The 23,044-nt window shown below is 41.9% G+C and overlaps 1 long non-coding RNA gene across 1 annotated transcript; it reads left to right on the forward strand.

The window, feature by feature from the left end:
- Positions 1-1,078: 1,078 nt before the first annotated feature.
- On the forward strand, positions 1,079-13,374 carry LOC309666525. Its single transcript, XR_014267132.1, has 2 exons — positions 1,079-10,701; positions 10,751-13,374. It is a non-coding gene; the product is annotated as an uncharacterized lncRNA (long non-coding RNA).
- The last annotated feature ends 9,670 nt before the right edge of the window (positions 13,375-23,044 follow it).

Below are 23,044 nucleotides of genomic sequence, written 5' to 3' on the forward strand. Positions count from 1 at the left end.
AAGGAAAAACTTGTACAAAGCCTTAGAAATACAAGTACCCTTTAACCAGAAATTCTACCTGAGACTGTGCATAAGTACAGATATATATATATATATATATATATATATATATATATATGTATGGTTGCACTGTTGTTTATAGTAGCAAATGACTATATTCAATCTAACTGTCCATCAATAGGAATTTGTTAAATATTCATGGTGCTTCCATAAAATGGAATATCTTATAGTTGCTAAAAAGTGAGGTGGATCTCTCTGTATATATTGATATGGAAAGATCTCCAAGATATGTTTGTTTACTAAAATAAGGTTGTATTATATACACATCTTGTAAACTCTTTTTAATGTAATACCTGAGAACTTTTTCCATGTTATTGAATTCTCTTCTGTAATGTCATGTGTAATACTGCATGGTCTCCTTACTTTGGATGGACCATGTTTTAATTAATCAGTCATCATTGTTTCCAGTGTTTTCCTCTTATCAAAACTTGGTTATAGCAAAGTTTTGTATACATCTATGATTATGATTAAATCCTTAGAATGTATTTCTAGAAGTGATTACTGGGTCAAAGGTAGGCTTTAAAGACTTTTGATATACATGATCAAATTATCCTTACGAAAATCACAAATAGTTACATTCTACCAGAAATGTATAAGTGTGCCAGTTTCTTCATGTCTTATCAATGCCGACAGTTTTTTAGGAAAAGATTACAATTTGACTAGCCACAAATAACATTTCACTATTTGTTTTTTTTTTTTAGCATATAGTTGAGTTTTTTCCTTTTTTCTAAAATTTATTTATTTATTTTTGGCTGTGTTGGGTCTTCGTTTCTGTGCGAGGGCTTTCTCTAGTTGCGGCAAGCAGGGTCCACTCTTCATCGCGGTGCGCGGGCCTCTCACTGTCGCGGCCTCTCCTGTTGCGGAGCACAGGCTCCAGACGCGCAGGCTCAGTAGTTGTGGCTCACAGGCTTAGTTGCTCCGCGGCATGTGGGATCTTCCCAGACCAGGGCTCGAACCCGTGTCCCCTGCATTGGCAGGCAGATTCTTAACCACTGCGCCACCAGGGAAGCCCCATTTCACTGTTTTAATATGCACTTCCTTGATTGCTAATGAGGCCAAACATTTTTAATAGACTTGTTGACTATTTCTTCTTTTGCAAATTATTTGCCCCTTGACAATTTTTAATTGGAATTTCACCTGTTTCTTATTTATTTGTAAGAGTTATTTACATGTGAGAGAGAAAAATTTGGTTTGCCATATACTAGAAATTTCTTTCCTGATTTGTCATTTGCTTTTAAATATAGTTTAAAATTTTAAACTATACATGTCACACATTTTTGAGAAGTTGATTCTGAGGTACTCTGTATATTTTTAAAATTTCTGCTGTGAATGGCATCTCTTTCATTATACTTTTGAATTTGTTACTGCTAGGACAAGGTATTAATATATGTTTTTTTGTTTTGTTTTTTTTTTTACTGTATAGCACAGGGAATTTTATTCAATATCCTGTAATGGAAAAGAATCTGAATATATATATGAATCACTTTTCTGTATACCTGAAACCAACACAACATTGTAAATCAACTATACTTCAACAACAAAAAAAAGATACCAAGAGCTTCACAGTATAATAAGGTAACTGCCAGCCACACCCTTTGAATGAACACCTGATGAGTCCCGATTGAGATGCACTGGAATTGAAAAATATATGCTGAACTTTACGTATTTAATATCAAAAAAGTAAAATATCTCGTTAATAACTTTTATGTCAATCACATGTTGAAATGACAATGTTTTAATATAATGAGTTTAATAAAAATTATTAAAATTAAATTCCCCTGTTTGTTTTTACCTTTCTAAATATGATTACTAGAAAATTTTAAATTACTTAGGCTGCTCCCATTATATTTCTACTGGACAGTGCCGATTAAAAGGTGTCCACTTTCTGAAACTTCCATTGAAGTTTATAGTGTTTAAAAGAAGACAGCTCCACAGAATGAACTAAGATAGGGTTTGAAAAACATTTAATTACTAGTCTTTACTACCCAGGCTCCTACAAGGGGATGATTCTTAATAGAATTGACTGAACCTACACAACTTCATCTGGATGGGGATACACAAATAAAATCAAAAGCAGTACTCTATGGCAACAGGAAACTTTTCTTTTTTTTTTTTACTTTTTTTTTAAATAGATCTTTATTGTAGTATAATTGCTTCACAATGCTGTGTTAGTTTCTGTTGCACAACAAAGCGAATCGGCCTTATGCATACACATGTCCCCATGTCCCCTCCCTCTTGAGCCTCCCTCCCACCCTCCCTATCCCACCCCTCTAGGTCATCGCAAAGCACTGAGCCGATCTGACTGTGCTATGCGGCTGCTTCCCACCAGCCAATTATTTTACATTCAGTAGTATATATATATCGATGCTACTCTCACTTTGCCTCAGCTTTGCCCTCCCACCCCATGTCATCAAGTCCATTCTCTATGTCTACCTCTTTATTCCTGCCCTGCAACTAGGTTCATCAGTACCATTTTTTTTTTTTAGATTCCATATATATACATTAGCATACGGTATCTGTTTTTCTCTTTCTGACTTATTTCACTCTGTATGACAGACTCTAGGTCCATCCACCTCACTACAAATAACTTAATTTCGTTTCTTATTTTTTTCTAGACCAAAGTTTTATTTTTTTTTAATATCTTTATTGGAGTATAATTGTTTTACAATGCTGTGTTAGTTTCTGCTGTATAACAAAGTGAATCAGCTATACATATACATATATTCCCATATCTCCTCCCTCTTGCGTCTTCCTCCCACCCTCCCTATCCCACCCCTCTAGGTGGTCACAAAGCACCGAGCTGATCTCCCTGTGCTATGCGGCTGCTTCCCACTAGCTATCTATTTTACATTTGGTAGTGTATATATGTCCATGCCACTCTCTCACTTTGTCCCAGCTTACCCTTCCCCCTCTCCGTGTCCTCAAGTCCATTCTCTATGTGTGCATCTTTATTCCTGTCCTGCCCCTAGGTTCGAGGGCAGGCAAGGGCGAGGTTTAGGCACTGGGTGGGACCAAGGCTCAGGACCCACACGGCTGTAAAAGGCCCTGGGGGCTGTGGGGGGGTGAGGCTTAGTCTCAAGGAACAGAAGGGGTCCAGGTGTGCCCCCCACCCCTGGTCTCAGAAGGCAGGGGACCTCACCTGGGAGCCTAGCAGGCTTTCTGGGCTCAAGTGGGCGTGGCAAATGCCCTCCTCTCCTCTCCTGCTCCTCTGGTCTGGGATGGCTCCTCCCACCTGCCTCTCCTGATCTCCCCGGCCTCAGGGGCGCCGATCCTGTCTGGCCTCCGCTTCTCCTCCTGCCTCAGTCCCCCTACATCCTACCGGTTCACTCTGGGGTTCCTCCCATCTCCTTGGGCATCAGAGTCGCCCACTAGCAGCCAGCAGGTGCCCTAGTTGTAGGGAGACGTTAAATCGGGTCTTCCCACACTGCCATCTTGACTCCTCCTCCTGTATATTTATTTTCTAACTGACCATATCTTTTTACATTATTTTCTTTCTTTTTTTTTTTTAATGAATTTATTTATTTATTTATTTATTTATTTTTGGCTGTGTTGGGTCTTCGTTGCTGTGCGCAGGCTTTCTCTATTTCTGGCGAGCGGGGGCTTCTCATTGCGGTGGCTTCTCTTGTTGCAGAGCATGGGCTCTAGGCACATGGGCTTCAGCAGTTGTGGCACGCAGGCTCAGTCGTTGTGGCTTACGAGCTCTAGAGTGCAGGCTCACTAGTTGTGGCGCACGGGCTTTGTTGCTCCGTGGCATGTGGGATCTTCCTGGACCAGGGCTTGAACCCATGTCCCCTGCATTGGCAGGCGGATTCTTAACCACTGCGCCACCAGGGAAGTCCCTTATATTATTTTCTTTTTCAGTACATTCTCTTTGGTTTGTGATGTAGACAATCATATCATTTGCAAATAATAATTTTCATCCTCCTTTCTTCAACCCTCCTCCCCTTATTTTATTTCATTGACTAGAATCTCCTCATCATTATTAAAATAGCATCAAGATGGCCACCTCCTTACATTCTTTCTGGCCTTTAACGTGAAGACCTTTATTTTTTCACTATTGAACATGGTGTCGACTACAAGGTCTACATTAGTGTTGCGTCATTTATTGAATTAGTTTTCCATATCCAGTTTACTAAGAGTTTTGGGGAGGAATGTTTACTAAATGTTTTAATGCAATTCTTGTTGGCACCTGTCAAAATGACATATAGCTTCAGCTTTGTTTTGCTTTTTCCTATCGAATTATGTATTCCTACCCATAGTTCTACTCCAAGACCACTTAAGAACTTTTATTTCTTATATTTCTCATAATTTGTTTACTTCTAAATTTTTTAGTATTGATATTCACCATAATGTTTCACCCTCATCCCCATCAAAGATAAAATAAGCAGATGAAAACCTGTCTAGTGGACACCAACAAATTAAGTACTGTCTAGCTACAAGATTAGAGCAATCGCCCAGAGGATAATTTTAAAAATCAGTAACTTGAGTAGGTTATTTTATTCCAGGAATGGTCAGCCTTCTAGATGTATTTTATTTACTTTTGACATTTAAAAGCTTTCTTAAAGGTATTAGCTTGCTCTCTTTCCTCTATCCTATATTTCTTTTTAAAAGAAATCTCCTATAATCTCCTTTGTATTTTCAATCAGTATTTATTCAGGAAAAAATAGTTTGAGCACCTACTGTTTATCCTACTATGAAAGACTCTGGGAAAACAGGTGACACTGGTACAATCTTTTTGCTCCAAAATTTTGTCCAGTATTGGGGGTGGGAGTCCTGCAAGGGGAGCTCAGGACACAGATAAGAAAATCATGGAGTCAATGGGGTGTGGTAAGTTCTTGAATAAAGGTATAAAGAAGATATTTAGGAAGCATAGAGGAACACTGAATTCTGCCCTGAGATGCCTGGCAGAGGGGTTGGGACTACTTCCCTGAATGCTGCCACTCAGTTGAGTGGATTTTGCTTGAGATGACCTGTTTACCCACCACTCCACAAATGCTGGAAGGATAGCCATTCTTCTGCCTCTGTAGCACTGAAATAATCCTTCCCCATAAAACCAAACCTTAGTTACCTCATAAGAAGGCTGATCATAAATCCCAGTTTATCCAGAGTTGTTTCATTTGCACCTATTGTCCCCATGTAACTAATAGTGCTCCCTTTCATTCTCAGACATGCCCCAGCTCCAACGATAAATGACAAAGCACCCCATCAATTCCTCTTCCTCCCAGCCTTAATCAATCAAACTTCAGTCAAATGAAACTTCATGAAGGAATTGAATTTTAAAGGCAGATAATAATAATTATCAGCAACTTCATATATCCCCTGCCTCAGTCCTCTGTACCCTGTTCTTTTTTGCCCAAGGGGCAATCTCTTCTAACTCTTAGCTATTTCTTATATTTACCACCATTTTTCTAAATAATGTGTTACTTCTTAATTTTATCATTTTATATCCTCTATTGACTTCTGTTGCAGAATGAATTGTTTCCCCCTAAAATTTATATGTTGAAGTCTCAACTCCCAGTGTGACTGTGTTTGGAGATAGGACCTTTATGCAATAATCAAGGTTAAATGAGGTCCCAGGGTGGGTCCTGATCTGCTAGGATTAGTGCCTTTATAAGATGAGGAAGAGACACTAGAGCTAGTGGGGCTTCTTTCAGAACTCTCTCACATGCACAGAAAAAGTCCCTCAAAACAGAGAAAAAAGAAAGAGAAAAACAAATACCATATGCTGACACATATATATGGTATCTAAAAAAAAAAAAAAGGTTATAAAGAACCAAGGGGCAGGACAGGAATAAAGACACAGACATAGAGAATGGACTTGAGGACACAGGGAGGGGGAAGGGTAAGCTGGGACAAAGTGAGAGAGCGGCATGGACTTATATACACTACCAAATGTAAAACAGATAGCTAGTGGGAAGCAGCCGCATAGCACAGGGAGATCAGCTCGGTGCTTTGTGACCACCTAGAGGGGTGGGATAGGGAGGGTGGGAGGGAGATGCAAGAGGGAAGAGATATGGGGATATATGTATACATATAGCTGATTCACTTTGTTATAAAGCAGAAACTAACACACCATTGTAAAGCAATTATACTCCAATAAAGATGTTAAAAAAAAAAGATTAAAAAAAATTATTGTAAAAGCTTACATCAACCTTATAAGAGAAGCAAAAAAAAAAAAAAAAAAAAAACAGAGGAAACAGGCACAAGTTTTCAATAATCTCTTTCCCAGGTCCCTAGACAGCACAACAAGAAAGATGGAGCCAGAAGTGAGATAGTAATTGGGTGTTGGAGGCTCTGAAAAACCCAGGTGACACCACATGTGTCCTCAAACATTACTTGTCTTTTAATTTCCCTCTGAAAAACTGACACATAGTCTGTGGACTCCTTACTGAAAGGCTTAGCAGGACTCCAGAGTTTCCCGTTTTTGCCTTTTCCCTGATCACCCAAATTAGATTTGATTTGATAATTCTTTGCGGTGGTGTCCAAGAAGGGGGAACTTTGCTGACGCCCATAGTCACTGTTTTTGCTGAAGGGCAGACATATGATCCAAGCCTCTCCTGCTGAGCCTTGCCCGTGGCTCATACACACTTGTTTTGCAATCGGTTCCTGTGTTGCCACATCAGGCTCTTTCCCTCTGAGACTGAAGAGAAACTGACCTGGAGACTCCTCTTGCTAGCAGAGTCTCACTTGTGGTTAGCTCCCTGGAGCAAGCCATTTCGTGCTGACCCAATGGCAAGAGAGGCAGACATACTGCAGTATTTTCCAAACTGCCGATCAAGATGCATTAGAAGGTCCGGAACAAATTTAATGCAGCACAACTAGCACTTTAAAAATGCAATAGAGTTGAAAAGAACTGAGGGGAGAAAGTTAAACATTCCAGTGCCCTACATGTAACAAGGGCAAGTATTGTTTGGTGAAACTGTTGTTTCAGTTATATAAATTCAACGATATGAATGTGCACATTGTGTCTTGATGTAAAATGCATTTCTTACTGTGGAGTGGCAATCAAAATAATTCGAAAGCTACTGAAATGTAAAATTGAAGTTTGATTTCATTATCTTCAAAACTTGCTGCTGGGAAGTGACGAGTCTCTCGTTTATTTAGGGAACTGGAGAGAAATGCTTTTAGTTACCCACTGCATAAACTCAGTGACTCCAAGAACCTGCCTTTCTCTTAGGAAGCTCACTATGCTATGCACGAAAACGCCCGTGCTTCAGCCAGCTTTTCCTCCTTCTATTCCTTCCACAATCTTAGCAGAACCCTCAAGAGGAGCAGGCATCAGAACTGGTGAGGCAAATAGGAAGGTCAGGGCAGATTCTGCATCCCTCCAATGATGACATCCACTGAAAAGCATCTGCTGTGACATCTGCCTGCAAGGTTGGAAACCGGCAACCTTCATCTAATAGGGCTGGAGCAGAGCTGCTCATGCAAAGAAGGGAGCAGAAATTTCAGCCGCTACTTGGGCATTATTTTTCTTCATGCTTCATGTGGTTTCTTATTGCAGTGAAATGTACACAATATAAAATTTACCATCTTAACCATTTTGAAATGTACAGTTCAGTGGCAGTAAGTATATTTGCATTTTTGTGCAACCATCCATCTCCAGAACTTTTTCATCATCTCAAACAGGACCTCTATACTCGTTGAACAACAACTTCTCATTCATCCCTCCCTCCAGCTCCTGGCAACTACCTTTCTACCTTCTGTCTCTGTGAATTTGACTACTCTAGGTATTTCATACAAATGCAATTATATTTGTTCTTTTGAGACTGGCTTATTTCACTTAGCTCTTTTCCAAAGTTCATCCATCCTGTAGTGTATGTCAGAATTCCCTTCCTTTTTAAGGCTTAATAATGTTCCATTATATGTATATATTCAGATGTTATTTTTAATATATATGTAAACACTTATGCTTCTCCCCTGGCATTCACTGTGTAATGCTCATTTTGGACCAGCAGCAGAGGGGAGAATGCTATGAAGCTAGTATTGTCCATAGAAGACCTGGGGACAGTGGTTCAAAAATCCTAAGGCCAAAACTATCTGGTGGCTGACTTCTCTGGCTTTCTTTTCCTGACTCTGGAAGTATGCAAAAGTGAGAACAACATTTTTTTTTTTTTTTAAGAATGCCAAACTTCATAACCTGTTGAGAAGTTCCCTTTGGTCCTTACTCCCAGCAGTAGGACCCAGCTTCCCTTGGAAACAAGCTGACTCCTCTCTCTCTGGGCTACTTTTTAGCATCTATTAGTGGGAAACAGAAGAGAATGTGCCTGCTTTGATTCCTTTGTTTCTGTCATTCATAAACCCCCATTTGTATTAATATAACTTAACTGTGACTTCTAGAGCAGACATTTTGCTATGTGCCACGCCCCTCTTTTCCTTACTTATCCAGGTTCTAGATGATCTAGATGCTCAGTAAGAATGTGGGCAGGACATTTGTCCAGAATGGAATTGTTAGAAATGAGACTGGAAGAGAAACAGGGCAAAGAATCCTCATGTTTAGGTATCTGATGTCATTATACTCAATGATTCAGTGACAAATTCGGGTGTAGAAAGCAGCTTGGGTAGGAGACATAGATGAAGTAGAATCCTACCTGAGTGTGTCTATGGGGTTTGAGTTGTGGCCATGGTCCCAAGCCTTTGTTTATGAGCCAATCCAGTTCTGATCACTACCCATTAGTGCTAATAATAGCTAACATTATTGAACTCTTACTATGGGTCAGGCTATTTTCTAAATGCTTTGAGTTCTCTCATTTAATCCTCAACAATAACCCTATGACATTCTATTACAGTCCCCATTTTACAGATGAGGACCAGTTAAGTGGTTTGTATGAAGTCATGCAGTTAATGAATGGTAGTGCTGGGATTCCAGCTGAGGTGGTGGAGGTCCAGAGCCTTTGCTCTTCAGCACTCTTCTGTACTGCCCTCATTTAATTCGTCAACTCAGAAGCCTAACTTGTGATCAAGCTCGGTCTTGCAGATGCCTCCGAAGGATCATATTGGGCCAATCTCTCTGGAGAGTTATTACCAATACTGCAAGCACACAGCAATACTCAGAAGAAACACTGCAGGTCTCTTCCTTTGTCACCTCATCCCCAGGGCATTATCCAGTAGATGTAGCCTGAAGATAACCTGTTCAGCCATCAGAACCATCAAAATTACTTCTTCTTATTTTTAGATTGTAAGAAACATTTTATTACATGTTCTACTAATACTGCACTAGGCACATCGCAGAATAAGCATCTCTTGCATTCACAGGAAGAACACTGCCGAGAATGCAGCTAGAAATTAGCTTCCAAAAAACATTTGCTTATAAGTCTTGCTAAACACTTCACTACATGCATCGCAGAACGGGTATCACTCCATCAGAATTACTTCTTAAAGTCCACCAATTAATATTGACTTTTTGAATACCTAGTAGATGGCCAGCATCATGCTGAATACTATAGTGGATACAAAGAAATGTGGCATGATCCTTACTCTTTTTAAAAACCAACCCCGGGGCTTCCCTGGTGGCACAGTGGTTGAGAATCTGCCTGCTAATGCAGGGGACACGGGTTCGAGCCCTGGTCTGGGAATATTCCACATGCCGCGGAGCAACTAGGCCCGTGAGCCACAACTACTGAGCCTGCACGTCTGGAGCCTGTGCTCCACAACAACAGAGGCCACAATAGTGAGAGGCCCGCGCACCGCGATGAAGAGTGGCCCCCGCTCGCCGCAACTAGAGAAAGCCCTCGCACAGAAACGAAGACCCAACACAGCCAAAAATAAATAAATAAATAAATAAATTTAAAACAAAAGAAACTTAAAAAAACAAACAAACAAACAAAAAAAAACCACCAACCCCTATGAACTCATACAGGGTAATATAAAAGTAAAGGTTTAGTTCTCTGACACGTGGGCATTGAGCAGTGTATGGTCCATTCAGGGAAATCTCTATATGTTAACTTTTAATATATAATGCCTGCACATTTCCTCCACAAGTCACCACTCATCTTTTTCTCTAGAGCAGAGATTCAATCACTTCCCATTTCTTCCTTAGTATTTATTTCTTGTCAATCAGTTTCTTTAAGAACCAAAATATTCCTTTAAGGATTTCCCTAATTTCTTTGCCTTAAATGGCAGAGAAACCAAGGGCCAGAAGAGGCTCAGAGCAAAATATATTCACTGCACACAAAAATAAAAACAACCCCACTTAAAACTAATCAGCACCAGAGAAGAAAGCAAGGTCAACACAAACATTTCCTCTGTTTCCAACATGAGAGGAATTCCTCCCAGCGTTTTGGTCATGCTCATTTCTGTTCATTTTCTGGTTCACTTCATGTGACTTCCCCTGTGTCTTATTTGGGTTGTTTGAATCAGAAATGACAGCCAGTGAACCCACTTAAATCTAAGTCCAGCATTGCATGAATCCTGCTATTCTTAGAGATCCTGGAGTCATTTTGGAAGAGGGAATGGAGCACACGTTTCACTAGGTGAAGACTTAGAACCTCCTTCTTTTGAAAAGTTATAGTGTCAGCTGAAAGATGCTGAAGGATACTTGTCAGCTCCAAACGGCCTGGGGAGTATACACACTATAGCTTGAATCTTTCTATATGCTTGGAAGTCTGTTTATACCATGGTTTGGGCTATATTCCAATCTAGGTGATTGGAAGTCTGTTTAAACCATGGTTTGGGCTATATTCCAATCTAGGTGATCCCTTAGAACAGTGTTTCTTTGCTATGTGTTCAGCATCCATCAAAACCTGCATAGATTAGGGTGCTTGTGAAAAGAACAGATTCTAGAACTCCACTGAAGGCTTAATGACTTCTAAACTTGGAGGCGGGGCCCAGGAGTCGACTTTCTTTAACATTCTCAGGGTCCCTTTCCCTTTCCCTTAATCTGTCAGCCACTGAAAAAGGGCAGAGGGACTTCAGCCAGCTCGGTCTTGGGAACAATATCGGGCAGCAGAGTGTCCTTTCCAGCAGGCAAGAGTGATGGCTAGGGAAGGGCCAAGAGGAAGCAGTGACCAGTGGCCTTTGGCTATAAAAGAGCCTCAGGCAAGTGCCAGAGCTGGAACAAAGCTGGGCTCAAAAAAAACACAAACAAAATGCAGCCTGATTATATCTCTGCCTAGAGATCCACTGGCTTTTAATTCTCAAACTTAATAGAAAAACCAGATTTCTTCTTCCCACACTCGACACCCCCTTCCAAATCCATCCCTCTCCCAGCACCTCTTATCCAACCTGTACTTTACCCAAAGTGATCAAATGGAAAGTTTAGTCCAGGAAGAGAAGGATGGGGAGGTGCTGGGGGAACCAGTTGTTTGCCATGGGAACCCCGCCTGCTGCAGGGTCTCAATGGTTTTCTGTTTGCTGACGTCCAGTTCTTTAGGGCAGGCCCTGGCATCAGCAGGGGCCTGGGCACCGCATCCTGTGTGTCCCGTTTCCGGCATCCGGCCCAGTGGCATCCACCCCAGCAGGTCTCCTGGGAGCAGGCAGGGTGTCTGGGACTGAATGCTTCCTCCTGACCTCTTGTCCTGCTGCCGCTGCCCTCCCCAGCTGGGAAGTGAAGGGAAGCAGAGGGTGTTTCCCAACTCTTTGAAGAGAGAGTCCTTGTTTTCTTTTGCATTTTATTCTTTCCTTCCTCATCATCCAAACACAAACCATTGGCCATTTGCCTGTCCCCCTGCTGGCCAGCTGTCCTTGCCAGTCTCAGTTCTGAATTTCTATTTATCTCACAGGGACTGCAGAGTTTGTTTTCATCCAGCTTGGTACACTGGGTGAGCTGCTGTTTCTAGTTTGCTCTCTGAAATTGTGCCTCCAGCAGCGGATTAGAAAGGCTGAACGACGGCCATCCAGATGATCTAGGGAGATGATCGATGGTTTTAGTCTATTTGAAAGGTTGATTAGAGCCAGGTTAGGAACGACCGAGGCCTCTAGGTGCCTGGCTCGTGCTGTGTATGGGACGTATGCCACCATGCTGTAGGCTGCCATGCTCACATACCAGTTCCTCCAACTGCCAACTGTTTCTACATTTGTAGGCCTTTACACGGGCTATTCCTGCTTGGAAAGTCCTTGCCGCCCATTTTTATTATGCTTTGGCTTACCAAGCCCTGAATGTACCAGCCCCTGCTTTCCTCCCTAGCAATGTATCATGCATCTCTCCTTTTCATATTCACCTTGCACCAGACACAAAGGCCTTTTTGCAGTTACTATCCAGTCTTGGCAATTTTCTGCCTCAGGGCCTTTGCACATTCTCCCCCCACCTCCCCATTCTCTTACTTATCCTCCCATGGTTAATTCCTTCTTATCTTTCAGGTCGTATCTAACATCAGCTCCTCAGCAAGGTCTTTCTTGATCATTTTAATGTGACTTCTCTTTGTTCTCTATATCAGCACCTTTCTTGTTTTTCCTAGCATGTCACACTTTGTAATATTTGCTTACTTCTTATTGCCTTATCATACTGCCTGGTGCAATATTTATTGAATAAATGAAAGAGTAGCTCATTTCTACCCATCCTTCCAAATTCCACCTGGAAGTCAATCGTCTCCTTGTGTAAATCCTTCCCGACTACCCCTCCACAGCCTCACCTCCCGGGTCTTGGTGGGGTGTCTGCCCTGAGTGTTCCCCCGCACCCTGGGCTTACCTCTCATGCTACGTTATAGTGCCTGCTGGTGTGTCCTTTCCTTCAAGCAGATGGTAAGCTTTGAAAGGGAAGGATTATAACTTCCATTTCTAGAAAAATATCTGACACATAGAGATGGCCTAATCAATGTTGGTTTAATGAATAAATGAACGAATAAATAAATGACTAGGTAACATTTCAGAGATGTATAGAAAACTTGGAGTGGAGCTACTACTTACTTCAAAAAGAGGCAGAGATAAGTTTCAGAAGAAAACTTTTGTACAGTTTGGTTCTCATGTTTCCTGGTCCTTCCTGGTCTGGTGATATTCCAGTAAACTAGGCAAGCAACAATCTGGTAAGGTCTTAAACATAAATTAAACCAAGGAGTCTCAATTCTTACAGCTGAAATGTTCCTATCATTACAGGATTTTATGATGCTCATTCCCAAATCTTAAGACATGGGGTTGGGGTACTTCCCTGGTGGTCCAGTGGGTAAGACTCTGTGCTCCCAATACAGGGGGCCCAGGTTTGATCCTTGGTCAAGGAATTAGATCCCGCATGTATGCCACAACTAAGAGTCTGCGTGCCACAACTAAGAGGTCCACATGCCGCTACTAAGAAGTCCGCATGCTGCATCTAAAGATTCCCATCCCGCAACTAAGACCTGGTGCAGCCAAAACAAAAAATAAATAAATAAATAAGTAAATATTTTTTTAGAAAAACACACTGTGTTGGGGTGAACTTTAGACACCTCTTTGGGCCTCAGTTTCATCATCTGTAATGAGAAGGATGGATGACATCATCTCTAAAGAATCTTCTAGCTCTAGCATTTTATGTTAAAACAAAAAATCAAGGTAACTAACATTGACCTTTGAATGTTTTGAAAAATTTCCAGTGTCTCGTGAGCTCACTGGGGGTGCTCTAGGGCTGAAGAGAAACCTGGCTGGAAACCTCAGCTCTGGACATCTCAGGTTTGATGCTCTCTCCCAGAGCAGACAAGAGTTACCTTCTTACTCACATAATCAAGTGGGTTGTAGCTCAAAAGATTGTGGGGAAAGAGCGTAAAATGAGACCAAGTGCATGAAGGGGAGAAGAGAGACTCTAAAGGACGTGGGCCCATTGGTCCAGCAAAGAACGATGCTGAGGGGGCCAGAGGTGGGTAACTTGATTTTAATTGAAATGAAGGCATAACGTGTCCTAGAAAAATAAAGATTTAGGATACAAACTAGACACAGGGGTCAGGGTTGCCCCGAGGGTCAAGGGATCTTTGGTCTGGGCTGGACGTGTTAACAAGGGCTCTAGTCCAGGAGGAGCTTACGGAGGACCCTGGCCCACAGACCTCACACCTGCATCCCTTGTGGGCAGGAAGGGCCCAGTGGGAAGGGTCTGTCAGTCTCTGGGCACAGGACTGCCGGTCCTCCACCCTCAGATTCCAAGCAGTTCTGGGAACACTGGATGTCAGTGGAGCTATTAATAGTGTTTCAGGGAGTGATAGGGAGAGGGCTCAAGGGGGTTGGAAATCCAGCCATTCGGCAGGGCTTTCAGCTAACAGCTAGTACCAGGTCGAGGGGGGCAGAGCCCCTGAGTCAGGGGCTTCAGAGAACACGTGATGTATTTGTGGCAGGGAGGGAGGAAGAGGACTTGGTGGGGGGGGGGAGAAAATGGGGACTGAAGGTACAATGAGTTGAGAGGAAGGATTATTGAGACAAAGAAAGAAAGAGAGGGTAAGAATAACAGGCAGCCAGTAAAATGTTGCAGAAAGAGGACTTGGTGGGGGGGGGGGAGAAAATGGGGACTGAAGGTACAATGAGTTGAGAGGAAGGATTATTGAGACAAAGAAAGAAAGAGAGGGTAAGAATAACAGGCAGCCAGTAAAATGCTGCAGAAAGATCATGAGCCCAGCAGTCAAAAGACTTTAGCTCAAGTCATCCACTAACTAGCTGTGTGAAGCCAAGCAAATCTCTTGACATCTTTGGGCCTCAGTTTCTGAATCTGCAAAAATGTAACAAATAGTACCCTCCCCACAACACAGAAATATTTTTCAGACTAAATTATGCTTATGGAAATGAAAGCCCTTGAAAAGAATTTTTTTAAAATGAATGAAAGCAGAAATGATTGGGTCAAAAGGGTTAAGAGCAGTTATGGAATAATACAGCAAAAAATGCTACCACATTAAAGAAATACTACCAGGAATTTATAACTCACAAGGAAATGGATCAAAGAGGTCAGGGAAAGGTTTTTTCCCCCCAAAGGCTTGGTCATATTTTTCCAATTGTTTAAAAGAGAAAAATTAATAAATGTTATCTTTATTTTACCCAAAGGTGACTTACAGGAATTGAAAGGGTTGGGCCAGGACGAGGGCTTGATGGATCAAAACATGACTTTGATGGAGCTAAATCCCAGGTAATTACTGTCCTGGAAAGTTTCCCTAAACTCAAGGCCCTGGGCGAGACTGCTTATCAATCATCCACATACCCAGCCAGGGCAAGAGGAAAACCAACTAACCAACCAACAAAATCCGAATCCAGATCCTGAGATGACAGTCCAGGGAGGATGCAGGTCAAGTAATGGACTTAGAAAGAGGTTAAATAAGCTCACCACCAGATAAGAGTAGACCTTTAAAGATGAGAAAGCAACAAATAAGAGCAGATAGCTGCTGTCTTATGTCCTTATTTCAGTTAAGGCCCAAATCCAATTCCTTTCACAGTAGGGACTTCCCTGGTGGCCAGTGGATAAGACACCGTGCTTCCCCTGCAGGGGACAGGGGTTCGATCCATGGTCGGGAAACTAAGATCCCACAAGCCGTGTGGCGTGGCCAAAAAAATAGAAAAAACAAACAAACAATTCCTTCCACTGGAAAAGGGGTCAGTCTTCTAAAGTTGGCCAAGCCCATCTTCAGAGCCCCTTCTTTCATGGGATACCACTTCCAACCCTGGCCCTCGTCTAGTATCCTGCCCCCTAGAATGACCCACTTTGTTCCAAGCCCCTGTGCTATGCCTGCCTGACTTTCCTTTCTGCTCCGGCATCTCCATCAGTTCTCCGTTTTGTTGGCTGCCCCCCTGAACCTCTACTGTCCAGCCCCCATCTCTTTGGATTGAAGCTTGCTAAATCAACCCAGACTAGCTTTAGCTAAGCCCTACTTATATGCAAATGGTGCAGGGCCAGAGGCAGCCAGCCCTCCAGGACCAGCTCTTATGCTTCCTCTTTGGGGCCTGTAAACATTTCCTGTAATGAACCAGATAGCAAATATTCAGGCTTTGCATGCCACGTGGTCTCTGTCACAATTACTGAACTCTGCTGTTCTATTAAAATCGCCTTAGGTAATATCTAAATGAATGGGCTGGACTATGTGCCAACAAACTTTTATTTGTGGATCTGAAACTTAAATTTCATATAGTTTTCGTGTGTCATGAAATTTTTTTCTTTTGATTTTTTTTTTCAATAATTAAATATATAAAAACCATTCTTAGATAATGGGCCATACAAAAAACAGGCAGATTTGCAGCAACATGGATGGGCCTAGAGATTATCATATATACAGTTAAGTCAGAAAGAGAAAGACAAATACCGTATGATATCACTTATATGTGGAATCTAAAATATGACACAAATGAACCTACCTACGAAACAGAAACAGACTCACAGACATAGAGAACAGACTTGTGGTTGCCAAAGGGGAGGGGGAATGGGGGAGGGATGGAGTGGGAGTTTGGGGTTAGCAGATGCAAACTATTATATAGAGAATGGATAAACAACAAGGACTTACTGTATAACACAGGGAACTATATTCAATATCCTGTGATAAACCATAGTGGAAAAGAATATGAAAAAGAATGTGTGTGTGCATGTATATATCTGAATCACTTTGCTGTACAGTAGAAATTAACACAACACTGTAAATCAACTATACTTCAATCTAATAAATTTAAAATAAAAGGCAGAAGACAAGATTTGGTCCACGGGGCTAGTTTGCAGGTCCCTGCTTTATGACTGCACCTTCATGGCTGACTACTGAATACTCAAGATATGCCTGGTCTGTACTGAAATGTGTTGAAGTATAAAATATACCCATTTCCAAGACTTAGTAAAAACAGAAAATATAAAACAGCTCAATAATTTTATATTGATTGCATATTGAAATGATAGCATTTCAGATATATGGGGTTAAATAAAATTAATTATTAATTTTACTTTTTGAAATATGGCTACTAGATATTGACACATGTATACGTGGCTCGTATTATGTCTTTGTTGGATGGAAACGCTCTAGAGGCAGTGCTGGGGCCTTTGCTGAATGAATTCATGGGCGAATCGAGCATCATGGAGCTAATCAGGCCCACCTCTCATTTCATGAATGATGATCTGAGGGGTAAAGTACTTCCCTAAAATCTCACAGCTGGCTGGATAAGAACCCTGGTCTTTCTGTGTTATCAGCCTGTGGCACTTCCATTATACATTTTGACCCAGACAAGGAGTTCAGGTGTTGAGCAGGGTGCAGGTAGGGCCCTGTGTCGACGCCACAACTCACAGAAAGTAAGAACATTTCTATTCTGTCGGCCCCGGATGTTGGGATAACTCCCCCATAACCTTTCTCCTTTATTATTTCTAATTTTTTCTCAAAGTCTGGTCCCAGGACCGTTGATCAGAAAATCCTGACAGGGTATGTTCAAAAATGCATTATGAGCTTCACCCCCAGGGATGCTGAATTAGTGGGTTTGAGGTAGGGCCTGTGAATCTGTATTCTGCCAAGAAGCCCCTTAGGTAATCCCTAAGGCACATTAACCTTTAAGTTCTGTTGCTCCTGGAGTGGTTTTGGAATCCTGATCTATATGACACAGGGAAAACTTCTTTCTGTGGTAGCAAAATAGACTAGAAATGAAAATGGGTTGAAAGCCCTTATTTTGCAAGCACTATGATCACCTCAGAAGAAGGTATTCACAGAGGTAACATAATATGGTTGCAGCAGTAGTTTTAGGTAATCATGATTTCTTTTTCTTCTTGGCATACCCTTGGATCTCTCTAAAAGGAGCAGTTTTTGATCCGAGAGGCAGCTCTTAGGACTTTAAGTCTCTTGCAAACTGTGCCTTTCAATATTCTGTACATCAGCTGCACATGGGTGAACAATATATTTTGAATACTATTCATCAAAATATTCACGGTGTGCGTGCAGGGAATGAAGGTTTAGCCAATGCTCATCACAGTTGTTGCCATGGCTGAGAGTTCTGCATTCCAGCATTGGCCAGAAATTCAGGCCAACTCAGCGCAGACTTTACATTTGGGGAGAAATGAATTAGGATGCTCAATTCCTTTGGCCACAAAGGTGCCTATAATTTTGAGATTTTGCTGGTAGTAATGGCTCAAGAAACAGATGATAATATCTGTGTAAGACATATAATTTGAAAGAGTGCCCACTGCAATATTCATCTTGTGAGTAAGGTATTTTCAGATTAAAGTTAAGCAAAGTAATGCATTTAGGAGGGAAAGAGTCATTCTCCATTTTGAAAAGACAAGTACAGAGCTCCCCATTCTGATGCAGGAAAGGTCTCAATCTTTCCAAGAATACTTCAATTCAATGTGCTACTGCAGTTTTACTTATTTAATTTTTTAAATTTTTATACAATTTTTAAAGGCTACACTTCATTTACAGTTACTACAAAATATTGGCTCTATTCCCCGTGTTGTCCAGTACAACCTTGAGCCTATCTTACACCCAGCAGTTCGTATCCCCCGGTCCCCCATCCCTATATTGCTCCCCATCTCCCACCCCCAACCCCGCACCACTAGTTTGTTCTCTATACCTGTGAGTCGGCTTCTGTCTTGTTAGATTCACTAGTTTGTTGTATTTCTTAAGATACCACATGTAAGCGTTATCATACAGTATTTGTCTTTCTCTGTCTTATTTCACTTATCAATATGCTACTGCAATTTTAAATGACCAATAAAATGTTGGAGATTGTCCGATACAAACTATAAAATGTTATCTTAGCCTTGTATAAGCCCTCACTAATCTATCACATGGAATACTTCAAGCAGTTAAGCCTATCTAATTCTGATAAAGAAAGAGAAATGTTCCAGAAAAGAAATCAAGCAAAACCACTGATTTATATATCCATTCATGCATTGAATCAACACGTGAGTACCTAATTTAATACAAGTCCCTAGAAAGGAGATACAGACTCTGCCCTCAAGTAGGTAGATATAATCTAAAAGGAGAAATATGAAAGTTTTGTGTAACTAAAATCCAATGGAGAAAGTGAAATGTACCATAAGAAGGATTGAACGGTAGAGAGTCCTGTGGTTATTTCACATGAGAGTGAAATCACTTCTATCTGGGGGCATTAAAAAAGGCTTCAAGGAGGGGTTCATCTTTGAGCTAGTCATCAAGTATAGATTTTGGCTACGGGGAGATGAGGAACAGGTGGGGACAGAGGAAGGGCATTTCAGTTTGAAGGGTCGTGGGAAACTGAAGGCATAGACAGGGACCAGCCTAGAACTGGTGGTTTGCCTGGAGCATGGCGTCAGGAAGGGACGCATGAGAGCTGCCTTATAAAAACACTGAAAACATGACTTTTTGGCCTTGAAAGATGAGGCCTTAAAGCATAATATAATAAATCTAAAGAAAAGCAGACGTTTCTGTGAGGGGAAATTGGAATTTACAAACCTTGGAGTATTAGAATTAAGGACTGTTCTTTAAAGATTGGAGATAGGAGCATTAGTTCAAATAAGAGGAAGCACATAGAATCTGATTAAAACCATTTTACTCAAGACATTGTGCAAGCAGAAGATTAAGATTCAAGAGGAATTTAATTAACTTTGAGATAATAAAATTGCCCTGGTTGTTGAGAGAACTAAACAGTGTTTCAGGGAGCCCAACCCCAATCTTATGTGGTTAGCTCCTTTCAAAGAACACGATTCTTCCCTAAAAACCCTCATCCCCAGAGTGTAATTGGTTAAAAGCTTGGTTTGGGCTTCAGACAGCTCTGGGTTCAAGTCATTTTTTGTAGCATGCAAGATATAGCTCTTTGAGCAAATTACTTTGTCTCCTCGAGTTCCAGCTTCATCTGTAAAATGGTGACAATGGATTGCTCTGAGAACAGCCATATTAGATAAGAAAACACTTGAGAAGTACTTAACAGAATGCCAGTACTTGAAAGTAGATGTTGGCTGTTACAGTTATGACCTGAGTTGGATGGACCATGGGCCCAACTGGGGGTGACATTTCCTATGGTTTGAATTTAGGGATTCAAAGGAGTAAGTAAATACGTCAGAGCTTGCCTTCAAAGGGGGCCTAACAGGTATGTGTTTTGCATGTAACATGTTCAGCACTACACCTGAGGGCTATCACTACACGTCTTTGTAGTGTTGAGAGCCCTGGATTACACATGAATTTGGTTTTAGGTACCTCGAGTCTTCAACTGTCAAGCTCAAAAATCCGCAGAAGATTAATCCTGTCTTTTGCCCAGGGCTGGGCTGAGACTTTGAGATTTTTCATGTGAGAGCTGAATAAATTAGTTATGCAAGTGTCAGGGCCAGGCTAAAAAAACATGGGCTGAGTGAATGTGATATTGAGCTGAGATTGACATAGCGGGGAGCCAGGGCTGGCCTGGGCACAAAGACAAAGTTGAAATTCCTTGTGGGGAAAAGCACCAAAGCACACTGCTCTCGGGGGTCAAGGAAAACAAAGAGGGTAATGGGTCGGTAGGAGAGATGGCCAAAACTGGAGGCCACATGATCCTGTCTGGAAACACTGTGTTCAAAGCTGAATTCCATAACCCAAAATTTACTCAGAGATGGGCTGGGAGGAACAGTCCTGAGACTCTCTAAAGAAATGTAGTAGACAGAGAGCAAAAAAATTAACTGCAGTGACTCAGTAGGGCCGAAGCCAGCTCTTCCTTCCCCTTCTTAGAGCTCTGTTGTCATAAGTTAGATGATGGCTGAGGAAATCTGTTATCATGGAGCAATGAGACTCTCCATGGCAACATGAGATTGGGGCCCCTCAGGACTCTCTGGGGGCCACTGTGAGCCCATTTCTTAGAACAGCATCCACCCTCCCTGGATGAGTTGCCCCATGAGGACCTCCATCACTTAGGGAGCACCTCCAAAGACACGTCCTTCCCTCCCTAGGGGCTCCCATCAAAGACAGCTCCCTTCCCCTCCCGTATTCCCCTCAAACCAAACCCAGTCCCCAGAAGCTTCCTCCAAGCCTCCCCTGTCTTATTTTGAAAAGAGACACCAGCACTAAGAAACAGTCAAGACTTGAAAGAAATCAGATTCAGTCAGAAAGAAGGGTGACATTGGATAGTGACAATAATAATCGCAGCTTTCAATCTTCCTCAAGCTTTAGAGCTCAGGTCTCTGAAGCCCCCCACCAAGGCCATGACACCAGCGAGGGTGGGGAAGGCTGACGGCAGGTCTTAGCGTCCCTCTTGGCAAACTGGCAGTGCGTGGGAAGAAATGGAAGCATTTTCTCACTCTTGTACTTCTTCGCTGCATCCCTTATTTTTCTTCCACTCCTGCCTCTTGCCTCTGCCCATCTCCCTACCATCAGTCCTCTGCCTTTAGAACTTTTCCCAATAACTGAAGAACTTCCAGAATGAAGTAGGAATAGGAAGGGAGTGAGAAGGAAAGAAGGAAGATCTTCCCAGAGCTGAGATGTCCTACAGGTTCAATAAAATATTGGGGGTTTGGTGGAACTTTTTTCTTTTAAATACTTTTGAACATCGACACTAAAAATGAAACCCAAACTCATTTCTTCTTCTTGAGCTTCCCTTCTGCTCCTTTGTGCCAAACACTCAACAACTGAGACTCTTTGAGCACCTCATATGCGCTAGGCACTATTCTAGGTTCTCGTGAGATAAATCAGACAAAATTCTTGCCCTAGAGGTACTTACAATAAAAGAAGCTTCCAATTATATTTCTAATCTATTCATGCATGTCTTAGAGAACTACTATGTGTTCATTCAATTTTTCCCAAACATGGTCTATGGACCAACAGAGACGATTTTGCTGGTACACAAAAGGAGGTAGGAAAGGTGGTAGATATAGCAGAAGGGTAGGTTTTACCAGTAGTAGAGGAGGGGGCAGAAGGAAGAAAGGAAGAGACTGGGGTAGGGAGCAGTTCTGGGCAAAGGAGAAAGCACTGTGGTTTCTCTGCAGGCTCTGAGGCCATTGGTTACCCCTGCACATATTGCTACAGACACCCAGGCCCAAGTGGCCACGGCTTCTTTGCTCATCATCTGGGTTTCCAGGTAGGACTGGATCAGCAGGAATCTAGCTGGGACAGAACATCCCACCCTGGTGCCCTGCTCTGAGGCCTAGGCTCATGGGAACACCTAAGGCAGAGCTGCAGCCTCGGCTGACATTGTAGCTCCCACTGAGTCAGGGAAGCATGGGATGCAGAGCAGGGCCCGAATGCTGGTGAACAGACCTGAATCCCAATCTCGAATCCATCATTAATGGTTTGCTCCTAAGTTACTTGACTTCTCTGAGCCTCAGTTCTCTCAGCTGTAAAATGGAGACAGAATACGTGCGCTATTGGGTTATGATGAGAATTAAATAATTTAATCTTGCATAGCACATAGTTAACCGTCTGTAAGGGGTAGCTGGCATCAGATAGTACACCGAGAACTCAGGGATGTTTCTTCTAAGCTGACCCAAGCATTCAATTCATTTTAAATATCAGAAAATATTTTCATTACCTGAACCATATGGTTATGAACTCATCTGAACAGCTGCAAATTGTTTTGAATATTATATATGGATCCTTGGAAAATGAAATAAAATAAAATACCTTTATAACTATTTTTCTAGATGGGGATGCAGCCGGGAGTAGATGAGGAAGAACCCATTTTCCCTCACTTTCCAAACATTACAAGGTAACTCGATACATTCTAAGACTAAGATTTTCGAGATTGCTTTGGATTCCTTATTAAAGGAGAATTTTGATGGGTAAAAGTCACTTTCATCATTTTGGTTAGAAATTGACTTTTAAGTAACCAATCTCACCGAGGAAAACAGTTAATTTTTTTTTCAATCTTTCCAACTCAATACTCTAATGAGTAGGAATTTTAAGTCCATGAATTCTGCTAATGCTAATACTATGACTACTGATTATTATGATAGCTCACATTCATTGAGAGCTTACTAAGTGCCAGGCCGGGCAGTGTTTAAGTGTTTTGCAAGTCTTAACTCATGCAGCTGTCAGAAACAACTCTGAAATCAGTGCTATTATAAGCCTTCCTTGACAAACAAGGAACTAAGGCACAGGGATGTGGAGAAACTGGCCCTTAGTGGTCTCCCAACTCCTCTCCTAAATGGGGAGCTGGGACTTAGATCCAGGAAGTCTAGCTGCTGTGCCTGTGTAACTGCCTCTAACAGACG

The sequence above is a fragment of the Balaenoptera physalus genome (assembly GCF_965194825.1).
Source record: "Balaenoptera physalus genome assembly, chromosome: 1".
In the NCBI taxonomy this organism is placed as follows: domain Eukaryota; kingdom Metazoa; phylum Chordata; class Mammalia; order Artiodactyla; family Balaenopteridae; genus Balaenoptera; species Balaenoptera physalus.